At 43.8% G+C, this 13,245-nt stretch overlaps 2 long non-coding RNA genes across 2 annotated transcripts; one reads left to right on the top strand and one right to left on the bottom strand.

Annotated features, from left to right (window-relative positions):
* Window positions 1–586: 586 nt before the first annotated feature.
* LOC139085432 (uncharacterized) lies at window positions 587–2,374 on the bottom strand. Its single transcript, XR_011543713.1, has 2 exons — window positions 2,073–2,374; window positions 587–817 (listed from the first exon to the last, which is right to left on the bottom strand). It is a non-coding gene; the product is annotated as an uncharacterized lncRNA (long non-coding RNA).
* Window positions 2,375–2,606: 232 nt separating this feature from the next.
* LOC139085431 (uncharacterized) lies at window positions 2,607–11,617 on the top strand. Its single transcript, XR_011543712.1, has 3 exons — window positions 2,607–3,100; window positions 10,563–10,856; window positions 10,969–11,617. It is a non-coding gene; the product is annotated as an uncharacterized lncRNA (long non-coding RNA).
* The last annotated feature ends 1,628 nt before the right edge of the window (window positions 11,618–13,245 follow it).

Below are 13,245 nucleotides of genomic sequence, written 5' to 3'. Positions count from 1 at the left end.
GGAAAGAAAGAATAGGAACAAATGTGAATAAGAGAAAAAGCACTAGTTAGCATTGATCATGTGTTAGACTCTGCTAGGGCTCAGGCCAAGCACTTTTATATTTATCATCTCATTTAATCTTTTCAATAGCCCCATAGGTTGGTGCTATGATTTTCTCCACTTTACAGGTGAGAAAATTGAGGCTCAGACAGGTTAAGTCACCTATCTAAGGTAATAATGCTTGTAAATGGCAGAGGCGGGACTCTCGTTCAGGTATGTGTGATCCCATAATGGATGCTGTTACCTTCCTCTGGTCTAGAGCACCCAGCATTCCTGTCCACCCTCCATCCATTTCTTTGAGAGAAAGAGAGTTAAAACTCAACAAACGGGGGCTGGCCCAGTGGCACAGTGGTTAAGTTCATGAGCTCCACTTCGGTGGCCCAGGGTTCACAGGTTAAGATCCTGGGTGCGGACCTACACACCACTCATCAAGCCATGCTGTGGTGGGTGTCCCACATACAAACAGAGGGAGACTGGCACAGATGTTAGCTCAGCAACAATCCCACTCACCAAAATAATAATAATAAAAAAAAACGCAACAGACGGCTTCTAATAACTCCTTAATTTTTATACCTCTCCAGTATTAGATTGTATTTTTATGGAAGGAAAAACAAAGTTCTTATATTCTCTTCCTTCTGGGATGGCATTGTCTTCTTCCCATCATTCTTGGCAGTTGCACATCCTTTTCCAGGTGCTAAGAAAACTTAACTCACGTATTGGGCTCCAAAGGTGGTACGGAGTAGTCACACTGAGTGTCTCCTTTTGTTCCCACTGTACTCTGAAGGAAGGAGAGGTTCTTTTTGTGAATGAGAACCTGTGATGCTCAGAGACTTTCAATAAGTTGGCCAAGGTCTGGCAGCCTGTGGTGGAGTGGTTAGGTTCACATGCTCCACTTGGCAGCCCAGGTTTCACTGGCTGGGATCCTGGGCACCGACATGGCACCACTCATCAGACCATGCTGAGGTGGTGGCCCACATAGCACAACCAGCGGCACTCACAACTAGAAAATACAGCTATGTACTGGGGGGCTTTGGGGAGAAGAAGAAGAAAAAAAAAGGAAGAAGAAGAAGATTGGCAACAGATTAGCTCAGGTGCCAATCTTAGAAAAAAAAAATTGAGAGCAAGATAAAGACCTTTACAAAAAAAAGTTGACCAAGGCCACACACGATTAAAGGAGAGGGAGACCTCGCACTCCCCTCTGGTGGACGGGGTTTGGGTTCACTTTCTCTTAACTGGTCTCCACACTGGTTTCCTACTAAACTGAGCCTAGCAGTTAAACTGCACTTGCTCTCAGATGCCCGTGATTTGTGTGGGTACTTTCCAGACCGTGGTACTTCCGCGCCTGGCACAATCCCGAGGAATTTTTGAGCCGGGGAGCAGAGATTTGAGTCAGTCGTAGACATGCGCTCTTGGCCACCAGCGCGCCCTGGGGAAAAGGACTGTTTTCCCTCCTGGTTTGCGTTTTCACCGAGGGCCTGGATGTCCTGTGCTTTCCTGCAGCCCTAGGGAGGCCCTGGGCAGACCTGGGAGCGCCCCTCGTCCCCAGCGAGGAAGGACCCCTGTTCTGCGGAACGGAGGCCCAGAGAGGAGGCAGGGCGTCGGGCGCGCGGTCAGCAGGGCTGCAGCCTGGGCAAGGGCCAGCCCCACTGGGCCCCGCCCAGCACCCACCAGGGGGCAGCTGCGCCCCCCACGAGCGGGTTGACTGGCTGGCCTAAGCCTCTAACCCTGGATACCCGGGCGGGCCCTTGCAGCCCCCAGACCCACCCGTCCACAACCCCGACCTCAGGAGGCAGACCCCGGCCCTCCTTAAAGGCTTAGCGGGAGGCCTGGGTGCCACCACCGCACAGCTCGGCGCGAGCGCTCCATCTGGAGCCTGCGGCCCCCCGAGGGGGAGAGCTTGGGCCGTCAGCTGGGCTGGCAGGGCCGCGACCCCACCCCCGACCCCACCCCGGGGCCCAGAGGCGCGGCACTCCCGGCCCGCGCTGAGCAGGCCGAACTGGGGGTCGCCGTCTGGCTTGCCCGCAGGCTCTCACCAACAGAGTCGCGGTCCAAGTTTCCTGTCTCCGCCTGGGGTCGCCTGAGCACTGCAACTGCCCTAGGCTTTCTGGGCCATATGGGGGACAAGGGGAAGAAGCAGCTGCGCCAGGGCTGCTTAAGGCCGGAGCCCCAGGCGGAAGTCCGGTTTCTTGGCAACGGGTCCCCTGCTCGGGTGGGGCCCCCCAACTCCCCCAACCCCCACCTTTTGTTGGTTTTTTCCTCCCCTCCCCCATTGAGGCTCCCAGGAGTCAGAGCCGGGGGCCAGGAGACGGAGCCCAGGTGTGGGCGGGGCCGGCGTGGGAGGAGGGCCCCGGGCTGCCCCAGCTGCGGGCCGGCGTGTCCCCGAACCCCTCCCCGGCGGGTGTGCGCGCGGGAGGGGGCACGGGGAGGGCCCGAGATGGGGCAGCAAGTCTGTTTCCGCCCGGCCTCCTCCTGCTCCGGCTGGAACGAGTCTTTCCGGTGGGGCTGCCCGGCCCGGTCCGCCCCGCCCGGCCTCCCGGAACCACGCGGAGACGCGCACGGCCCCGCCCAGGCCGAAGGCGAGCTCCGCGGGCGGGCCGCAGGGCGGGGCCGCTGGGGCGGGAGGGCCCGGGGCGTGTTCCCGCCGGGGCTGCGGGCCTCCGGGGCACCCTGACAACTGGAGAAACTGAGGCACAGACTGTCTCAAGGCCGCACTATGAGTTAGCAAACCACAGGAGCGCCCAGTGAAAGCCTGCGACGAGTGGCCTGACAGAGGCCGGGATTTTCCCAGGCCCTGAGTCCTGGGGGTCTGAAGAGGACCAGAGGGGCTGGGGACTCCTGAAGGCCTGGGCGCCCGCTTCCGGGACATCTCCGCCGGGTGGAACGAGCCGGATCGCCGCGAGGGTCCCCGGCCTCACGAAATTAATGAGGAAGATGCCTTTCCTCAATGGAGGAGGAGAGATTCCGTTTAACCTCTGCAGACAGCAAGACAGGGACCACTCTCCCCCCAAGCCTGGCGGCAGCATGGACTTGAGGACACGTTAACAGGAGCCAGGAATTGGAGGTGAAGCACCCTTCATTTCCTCAGCGGTGGAACAAGTGAGGTCTCTGATTGCCAGGGTCTGGTTTTTCAAAATCGCAGCATGCTCAGACCCAAAGCGGGGGTGGAGGGTGGGGGATACCCTGGAGGATCCTTTTATCTGCTCAACCTTGAGTCAGACTTGCAAGCAGCATTTGATCAAGAAACTTGGTCAGTTTCTCAAAATGCAAAATCAATGGCCCGTTTTACTTTTTCACTTGGCATTTCCTTGGGATATTCTCAGTTCTGGGAATGAAAGATTATAAACTATTGTCTTAAATTCTGTCCTGATTAGCATCCTTCCTCAATTCAGGATTTCCCTGGAGCCAGATCTTTGCAGCTTCAGGATTATGACTTTTTAAAAATATAATTTTGATGAATTTTTATCTGTTCCCTAGATTAGAAAATCCCTTAATTACAGGAGAAAATGTTTTCAAAGAGACAGAGTAGACGTTTAGAGCAAGCCCTGGAGCACTGCTTCTGAAGAAAATCTCAGGGCAGGCAGGTCCTCAGCTGACTTGGGGGCCAGGGAAGAACCAAGCCAGATCGTCTCTTCTGCAGCCGTCAGTCCCACTGTCTTCCAGTTAATTCCTGGCTAGAAAATAAAGAATAAGTGAAGGTTTGCTTAAAGTTGTTCATCCTCCTGCAAGAGATTCTAACTTGAGAGAAAGCATGGTCTTGGTTAAACTGTTTTAAAATTGAGTTTGGGTGGCCAAATAGCAGATGAGGGAAAATTTCTCTTTATAAAAGAATTTCCAGCTGATAAATGACGCAAAAGCTATAGATAGAACATCACCATTTTGCATCCCTAATGAATCAAGGGATGTAGGTGCGATCAGCTAAGGCTACTCACATCACCAACAGAGAATCTGACGCTATGAGTCTTGCAGTGGGAAAACAGCACCAACTATGAAGTAGTCTTGACACACCTCCCCCCGCCCCCCCACCACAAATCAAACTGAAATGTAATTGAGCCTTACAGGAAAGAGAAAATACAGGGGAACGTGTTACACAACACAATGGGAACAGAATCAGAGCTATCCAGATCTTGTGAAACTATGGGACAAATGACCCAGTTCTTCAATAATTAATTGCAAGGAAAATAATCACATTTAGATTCTAATTCAAACAAATGGTAAAAAGAAAAAGAAGTGACATTCGTAGGACGCTTGCAAATTTCATCACTGATGGGCTATTTGATGTTTAAAAAGTCTGATTGCGTTATTTCAGAACGGCAATATTATGGTTATATATATATATATATTTTTTAGGCAATCATTCACTCTTTATTTGGGCTGGTAATTTTTTTTTTATTGATAATGATAGGTTACAATCTTGTGAAATTTCACTTGTACATTAATGTTTGTCATTCGTGTTGTAGGTGCACCACTTCACCCTTTGTGCCCACCCCCCACCCCACCTTTCCCCTGGTAGCCACTAATCTGTTCTCTTTGTCCACATTTTTAAATTCCTCATATGAGTGGAGTCATACACAGATTATCCTTCTCTAACTGGCTTATTTCACTTAACATAATTCCCTCAAGGTCCATCCATGTTATTGCAAATGGAATGGTTTTGTTCTGTTTTGCAGCTGAGTAATATTCCATTGTATATATATACCACATCTTCTTTATCCAATCATCTGTTGATGGGCACTTAGGTTGCTTCCATGTCTTGGCTATTGTAAATAATGCTGCAATAAACATTGGGGTGCATAGGACTTTTGGAATTGCTGACTTCAAGCTCTTTGGGTAGATACCCAGTAGTGGAATGGCTGGATTGTATGGTAGTTCTATTTTTAATTTTTTGAGGACTCTCCATACTGTTTTCCATAGTGGCTGCACCAGTTTGCATTCCCACCAGCAGTGTATGCGGGTTCCTTTTTCTCCACACCTCCCCAACATTTGTTACTATTAGTTTTAGATATTTTTGTCATTCTAACGGGTGTAAGGTGATATCTTAGTGTAGTTTTGATTTGCATTTCCCTGATGATCAGCGATGATGAGCATCTTTTCATGTGCCTATTGGCCATCCATATAGCTTCTTTGGAGAAATGTCTGTTCATGTCTCCAGCCCATTTTTTGATCGGGTTGTTTGATTTTTTGTTGTTGAATTGTGAGAGTTCTTTGTATATTATGGATATTAAGCCTTTGTCAGATATATGACTTGCAAATATTTTTTCCCAGTTACTGGGTTGTTTTTTTGTTTCAATCCTGTTTTCATTTGCCTTAAAGAAGCTCTTTAGTCTGATGAAGTCCCATTTCTTTATTCTTTCTATTGTTTCCCTTCTCTGAGAAGACATGGTGTCCAAAAAGATCCTTTTAATACTGAAGTCAAAGAGTGTACTGCCTACGTTTTCTTCTAGAAGCCTTATGGTTTCAGGTCTCACCTTTAGGTCTTTGATCCATTTTGAGTTTATTTTGGTGAATGGTGAAAAAGAATGGTCAACTTTCATTCTTTTACATATGGCTTTCCAGTTTTCCCAGCACCATTTGTTGAAAAGACTTTCTTTTCTCCATTGTATGCTCTCAGCGCCTTTGTCGAAGATTAGCTGTCCATAGAGGTGTGGTTTTATTTCTGGGCTTTCAATTCTGTTCCATTGATCTGTGCACCTGTTTTTGTACCAGTACCATGCTGTTTTGATTACTGTAGCTTTGTAGTATGTTTTGAAGTCAGAGATTGTGATGCCTCCCGTTTTCTTCTTTTTTCTCAGGATTGCTTTAGCAATTCGGGGTCTTTTATTCCCCCATATAAATTTTAGGATTCTTTGTTCTAATTCTGTAAAGAATGTCATTGGGATTCTGACTGGGATAGCATTGAATCTGTAGATTGCTTTAGGTAGAACAGACATTTTAACTATGTTTATTCTTCCAATCCATGTACGTGGAATGTCTTTCCATCTCCTTATGTCATCATCCAATTCTCTCAGAAAGGCCTTGTAATTTTCATTATATAGGTCCTTCACTTCCTTAGTTAAATTTACCCCGAGGTATTTTATTCTTTTTGTTGCGATTGTGAATGGTATTGTGTTCTTGAGTTCTTTTTCTGTTAATTCGTTATTAGAATATAGAAATGCTACTGATTTATGCAAATTGATTTTGTACCCTGCAACTTTGCTGTAGTTGTTGATTACTTTTGAGAGTTTTCCAATGGATTCTTTGGGGTTTTCTATATATAAGATCATGTCGTCTGCAAACAGCCAGAGTTTCACTTCTTCCCTCCCTATTTGGATTCCCTTTATTCCTTTTTCTTGCCTGATTGCTCTGGCCAGGACCTCCAGTACTATGTTAAATAAGAGTGGTGATAGAGGGCATCCTTGTCTCGTTCCTGTTTTCAGGGGGATGGCGATCAGTATTTACCCCTTGAGTATGATGTTGGCTGTGGGTTTGTCATATATGGCCTTTATTATGTTGAGGTAGTTCCCTTCTATGCCCATTTTGTTCAGAGTTTTTATCATAAATGGCTGTTGGATCTTGTCAAATGCTTTCTCTGCATCTATTGAGATGATCATGTGGTTTTTATTCCTCAGTTTGTTGATGTGGTGTATCATGTTGATTGATTTGCGGATGTTGAACCATCCCTGTGTCCCTGGTATGAATCCCAGCTGATCATGATGTATGATCCTTTTGATGAATTGCTGAATTCTGGTTGCCAAAATTTTGTGTTGAATTTTTGCATCTATGTTCATCATTGATATTGGCCTGTAGTTCTCTTTTTTCATGATGTCCTTGTCAGGCTTTGGTATCAGCATGATGTTGGCCTCATAGAATGTGTTAGGAAGTGTTCCATACTCCCTAATTTTTTGGAATAGCTTGAAAAGGATAGGTATTAAATCCTCTCTGAAAGTTTGGTAGAATTCCCCAGGGAAGCCATCTGGTCCTGGGGTTGTATTCTTTGGGATGTTTTTGATTGGTGTTTCAATCTCTTTCCTTGCAATTGGTCTATTCAAATTGTCGGCCTCTTCTTGAGTGAGCTTTGGGAGATTGTAGGAGTCCAAGAATTTATCCATTTCCTCTAGGTTATCCATTCTGTTAACATAGAGTTTTTCATAGTATTCTCTTATAATCTGTTGTATTTCTGCAGAGTCTGTTGTTATTTCTCCTCTTTCATTTCTGATTTTGTTTTATTTGAGCTTTCTCCCTTTTTTTCTTTGTAAGTCTGGGTAGGGGTTTGTCAATTTTATTTATCTTCTCAAAGAACCAGCTCTTTGTTTCATTGATCCTTTCTACCGCCTTTTTCGTTTCTTTCAATAGTATTTATTTCTGCTCTGATTTTTATTATTTCTCTCCTGCTGACTTTGGGCTTTATTTGTTCTTCTTTCTCTAGTTCAGTTAGGTGTGGTTCAAGATTGGTTATTTGGGATTTTTTTTTGTTTGTTAAGATGTGCCTGTATTGCGATGAATTTTCCTCTTAATAGAGCTTTTGCTGTATCCCATAGGAGTTGGTATGGCATATTATCATTTTCATTTGTTTCCAGGTATTTTTTGATTTCTTCTTTAATTTCTTCAATGATCCATTGCTTGTTCAGTAGTGTATTGTTTAGTCTCCACATCTTTGTGCCTTTCTCAGCTTTTTTCTTGTAATTAATTTCTAGCCTTATAGCATTATGAGCAGAGAAGGATGCTTGTTATTATTTCAATTTTTGTAAATTTGTAGAGGCTTGCCTTGTTTCCCAGCATATGGTCTATCCTTGAGAATGTTCCATGTGCACTTGAGAAGAATGTGTATTCTGCTGTTTTTGGATGAAGTGTTCTATATATGTCTATTAAGTCCAATTGTTTTAGTTTTTCATTTAGCTCCACTATTTCCTTGTTGATTTTCTGTCTGGATGATCTGTCCATTGATGTGAGTGGGGTGTTGAGGTCCTCTACTATTAGTGTGTTGTTTTTAACGTCTTCCTTTAGGTCTGTTAATAGTTGCTTTATGAACTTTGGTGCTCCTATGTTGGGTGCATAGATATTTATATGCGTTATTTCTTCTCGATGAAGTGTCCCTTTGATCATTATATATTGTCCCTCTGTATCTCTCTTTACCTGCCTTATTTTGAAATCTGTTTTGTCTGATATAAGTATTGCAACACCTGCTTTCTTTTGCTTGCTATTAGCTTGAAGTATTGTCCTCCACTCCTTCACTCTGAGCCTGTGTTTGTCCTTGGGGCTGAGGTGTGTTTCCTGGAGGCAACAAATGGATTGTAGTCCATTTTGCCACTCTGTGTCTTTTTATTGGAGAGTTCAATCCATTTACATTGAGGGTGATTATTGATGCATGTGGACTTAATGCTGTCAATGTGTTGCTCGTTATCTGGTTTGCCTGCATTTCTCTTCCTGTGTGCTTTAGCCTACCCATTTAATACTGCAATTTCTTATCCTGGGTTTCTTAGATTTTTCCTTATTTATGTTTTGTGGCTCTGTTCTGTTTTTTACTTTAGTGGCTACCCTGAAGTTTGTATTTAGAATCTCGTGTATAATATAGTCTATTCTCTGGTGGCCTCTTACTTACTTGGCCTAGACTGATTTTGTCCCTTTGCTCTTCCCCTCCTAAATTATTATTTTCATTTCTTATTCCAACTCGTGTTATGAGTTTGTACTTAGAGTGATAAGATCATCTTTGCTTTGGAGGTTTCCTTACCTTTATCCTAATGCTATAGTTGAATATTTGCTATCCTATTCTGGTTCTATTTATCTGTCTCCCTACTCTATGGTTTGTGACCCCTTTCTCCCTTTTTTCTTTTTTCAGATATGAGAGCCTTCTTGAGAATTTCTTGTAGTGGAGGACTTTTGGTTACAAATTCCCTTAACTTTTGTTTGTCTGGAGAAGATTTAATTTCTCACTCATATCTGAAGGATATTCTTGCTGGATAGAGTATTCTTGGCTGAAGATTTTTATCTTTTAAAGTTTTGAATATGTCACGCCATTCTCTCCCAGCTTGTAAGGTTTCTGTAGAGAAATCCTCTGAAAGTCTGATAGGAGTTCCTTTGTAGTTATTTTCTTCTGTCTTGCTGCCCTGAGTATTCTTTCTTTGTCATTCATTTTTGCCATTTGTGCTACTAAATGCCTTGCAGTAGGTCTTTTTACAGTAACAAATCTAGGAGATCTGAAAGGTTCCTCTACACACATTTCCCCCTCAATCTCTAGATTTGGGAAGTTCTCTTAGATAATTTCATTAAGCACACTTTCTGCTCCATTTTCCTTTTCCACGTTCTCAGGAATTCCAATGATCCTTAAATTCTTTCTCCTCATTGAATCCACTATCTCTCGGAGATTTTCCTCATTTTTTTAAACTCTTAGTTCTCTTTCTTCCTCTGTCTGGAGCCATTCAGCCTGTCTATCTTCGATTCTGCTAATTTTCTCCTCTATGGTGTCTACACGGGCATTCAGGGAATCCGTATTCTGTTTTAACTGGTCCATTGTGTTTTTCATCTCTAGTAATTCTGTTTGATTCTTCTTCATAATTTCAATCTCTTTTGTCAAGTAACTGCAGAACTCGTTGGCTTGTTTCTCTATCTTTCTCTCTACCTCATTGAGTTTTTTGATTATAGCTATTCTGAACTCATTTTCACTTAGTTTACCTATTTCCAAGTCCTCAGGACTTAATTCTGTGTTTTTGTTGTTTTCCTTCTGGTCTGGAGCTTTTATAAATTGCTCAATGGTAGAGGAGCGTTTTTTTCCCCATGATGGTAGAATTCGGTTGCAGTTACAGCCTGTCGCCACTAGATAGGGGTCGAGAGCTGCACGTTCTGAGCTCTCCGCCTTCGGGCAAGATGGCGGCCCCCAGCGCAGTTTGCTGGCGGAGGGAGGGAGTGTTTTTCTTGCATGCCAATCTAGATTCGGATGAGTTCCATTCTCTGGCCTCCCAGGGCCCTGGGTTTATGGGGTCCCCTCACAGGGAAACTTTTCCCCATCAGCGGGTTTCCACTATACTGGCGACAGGAGTCCTGGACGACCCCTGGGTCATGCGGCCCCTCCCGTGCTCCTTCCCGCACCTGGGGCTGCAATCCCAGACTCTAGGGGAGGGAGCGAAATTCTCTCCTACCTGGTTCCATCTCTGAGGCCGGTAGCAGGATCTCCATCCTCCGTCTTTTTGATACTGTAGGTCTCTGACATCCTGGCATTAGGTTTATTAGCTGAAATTCAGGTTTTTTCCAGTCCTTTGTTGTAGTTTGGAGGGGAGAGAGTCCCAGATCAGCTCACCCTGCCATTTTGCCCTGCCCATTCCTCTTATGGTTATATTTTTAAGTATTTTAATATATTTTGGAAATACATGCTAAAATATTCACAGATGATATGATATCTGGAATTTATTTCTAAATGGTTGTGTGTAGTGGTAAGGAAAGTGGGTGAAGGTATAGATGGAAACAAGATTGGACATTAGTAATGGGTCTATGGTGGTTCATTATATTATTCTATTTTTTACTATGTTTGAATTTTTATCTTTTACTTTTTGCAGGGTCTTCTCAAACTTGGCAACCAACGTTGAATTGCCTGAGCTGGAGCTCAGGATGACCGACCCATGTCTTGCTCTGACTTTGCACATCTCAGTTCTCACTTATCTGTTCAAGAAATATTATTGAGGACCTTCATTCCGCTTGAGCTTCTGAAATTATGGATCTCAAACTCTAGATTAGAAAATGACACAGAAGCCATGAAATGGAAGGGTAGAAGGCTTTGCAGAAGGACCAATGTTTGTTATGAGTCCTGACAGATGAAAAGGAGTTCCCTCGGTGGTGTCAGTTCATCTTCTGTAAGATAACATGGTTAAACTAGATCTACAAGAGGACTCATTTAGTCCTAATAGATTCCGTGTTTATGACCCGCCTGTAACCAATTTTTTTCTTCTGTGTGTATCCCTCTAGGGAGTTGAGAGACCTCCATGGACTTCCTGTCATCATCCCTTATTTTGGTAGCTGAAGCAATCCAACTTGAGCTTTTGGTCTTGAATTTCCCAGTTGTGTTTGGAAGCCAAAGCATTGTCACATTAGCTCATCTATAATCTTCTTAGGGAATGGTCTCTTGAGCTCACAGATTTATTTCCATCCATCCAGTTCCCAAGGCATTTCACTTAGTAACCTTAGTGGTACATTTGCTGGTAATTATGCCCAGCCTTGGTCATAAAGCCCGTTTGCTCAACAACAAAATGTGAGTGCCTGCAGTCAATACTCTCAGCCTTCCCAACTGCTCTTGTCTTCCCTTTCTTCCTCTAGGACACGCAGTTCAGGATACAACATGCAGCCAGGACTTCGATTAACTAGGATCCTGATACTCTGCCACAACAGGTCAAATTTCGTGCTTTGACGGCTTTTTCATCCATGGGACAGGAGCCAGCTGCTAGGGCAAAGCTTGAAACAGCAGTGGTCATCTGACAAGTAGTTGGCTAATTACCTATCTATTCTGCTATGGAAAATTATGGGGTTTTTTTATCTTCTCAATTTTTATGGATGTTTGCACTGTAAAAGAACAATTTGTGAAACTTTTAGAGAAGTAAGATAACAGTCTTCAAATTTGGTTGCTGTATGTTCATTGAGTGAGTTTGCCTGCGCTATGATGCAGTCACACTGTCTTCTTAGGAACCTGGCAAGTATCTTGCAGTGTGATCCAGAGCCTGGTGGAGGGCTTGGAATGCTAGGGACTCCCCTAATTCTCACTGCTATAAAGCAAAGGTACACTTCACTGTGGTAAAAAATATTGGGAAGTTAGCTGTTATATATTGTATGTTTCCAGTGACTGACTGCTCCAAAGCTTCTTATACTAATTTAATTAGAATAATTTACCTTAATAGAAAACTATAATTTTCTACTTTTTCCAATCAGTTGAACCAATTTGTACTTTTTTTTTACCCATCCAGATGGAGTTTATTACCCCTAAACCTTAATTTTTGTGCTAACCATTATTATAGCTAAGAAATTATGTTAAAGGAATAGTTGGGACCTCTGCTTCTGACTCTGGAACACCAGCATGGATCAAACCAAACCTCCCACCTCAAACAACTAGAATAGCTGGATAATTTTTAAAATCTGTCCGAAAACATCAGAAATCTTACCTAGGCAGGGAGAAGCTGAAAGAGCAAGATCCTGGAGAGAAGGGAAGCTTAAAAAGGTGAGCCTGACCTTTCACACCTGTCTTCGTCAGCTTGGACCACAGTAATAATATACCATAGACTGGCTAGCTTGAAAAACAGGCATTTAGTTCTCATAGTTAGGGAGGCTCAAATTCTGAGATCAAGGTGTCAGCAGATTGGGTTCTTGATGAGGGCCCTCTTCCTGGCTGGCAGATGGCCGCCTTCCTTCTGTGTCCTCACATGGCAGAGAGAGGAAGCTCTGGTGTCTTCCTCTTCTAATATGAGCAATAATCCCGTCATGGAGGCTCCATCCTCATTACCCCATCTAAACCTAATTACCTCCCAAAGGCTTCACTGCCTTATACCATCACATTGAGGGTTAGGGCTTCAACATATGAAATTGAGGGGGACACAAACATTTAGTTCATACCAGCACTATTATTCTGCTCAAGGCATTTACTTCTAAGAGCAGTGACTTAAAGGCTAAAACACTGAGCAAAGCTTTCGCAGTCTCAGAGAGGCCCTGGTAATATCCTAGGCTTTTGGTTAGGACCTCTGAAAGGTTATACTAGTAGTAAAGACAAATCAAAAAGGACCACTCTCATGAAGATCAACTTTGACTCAAACCAGGTTAAGATGGCCTGCCTCTATGCTAACTGCTTTACAAAAGCAAAAGAAAATCTCTGGAGAAAGAGAGCATCATCCACAGTGTCACATCGGTTCCACAATTTTTCACATACAACATGTGGCAATTGATCAAAATTTACTGGGCATACCAGGAGACAAGACCCTATGACCCAAAACCAAGAGAAGAAATAGGTAAGAGAAACTGACCCACAGGAAATCCAGTTAACAGATATGGACTTTAGAAGAACCTCTGAGTGATACATTCAACGAGATAAAAGATAAAATGGAAAATTCCAACAGACAATATACATATAAAAAAAGAATCAATGGGAATTTTATAGCTGAAAAAAGAAAATTAAGAACATACTAAGTGAGTTCAAAGATTAGACACAGATGAAGAGAGGATTAGTGAATTGGCAGATACATCAAAAGGAAATATCTGGACTGA

The sequence above is a fragment of the Equus przewalskii genome, chromosome 9 (genome assembly GCF_037783145.1).
Source record: "Equus przewalskii isolate Varuska chromosome 9, EquPr2, whole genome shotgun sequence".
NCBI classification, from domain to species: domain Eukaryota; kingdom Metazoa; phylum Chordata; class Mammalia; order Perissodactyla; family Equidae; genus Equus; species Equus przewalskii.
The sequence above is the reverse complement of the archived record's forward strand: the minus strand, read 5'-3'. Positions and strand labels throughout refer to the sequence as shown.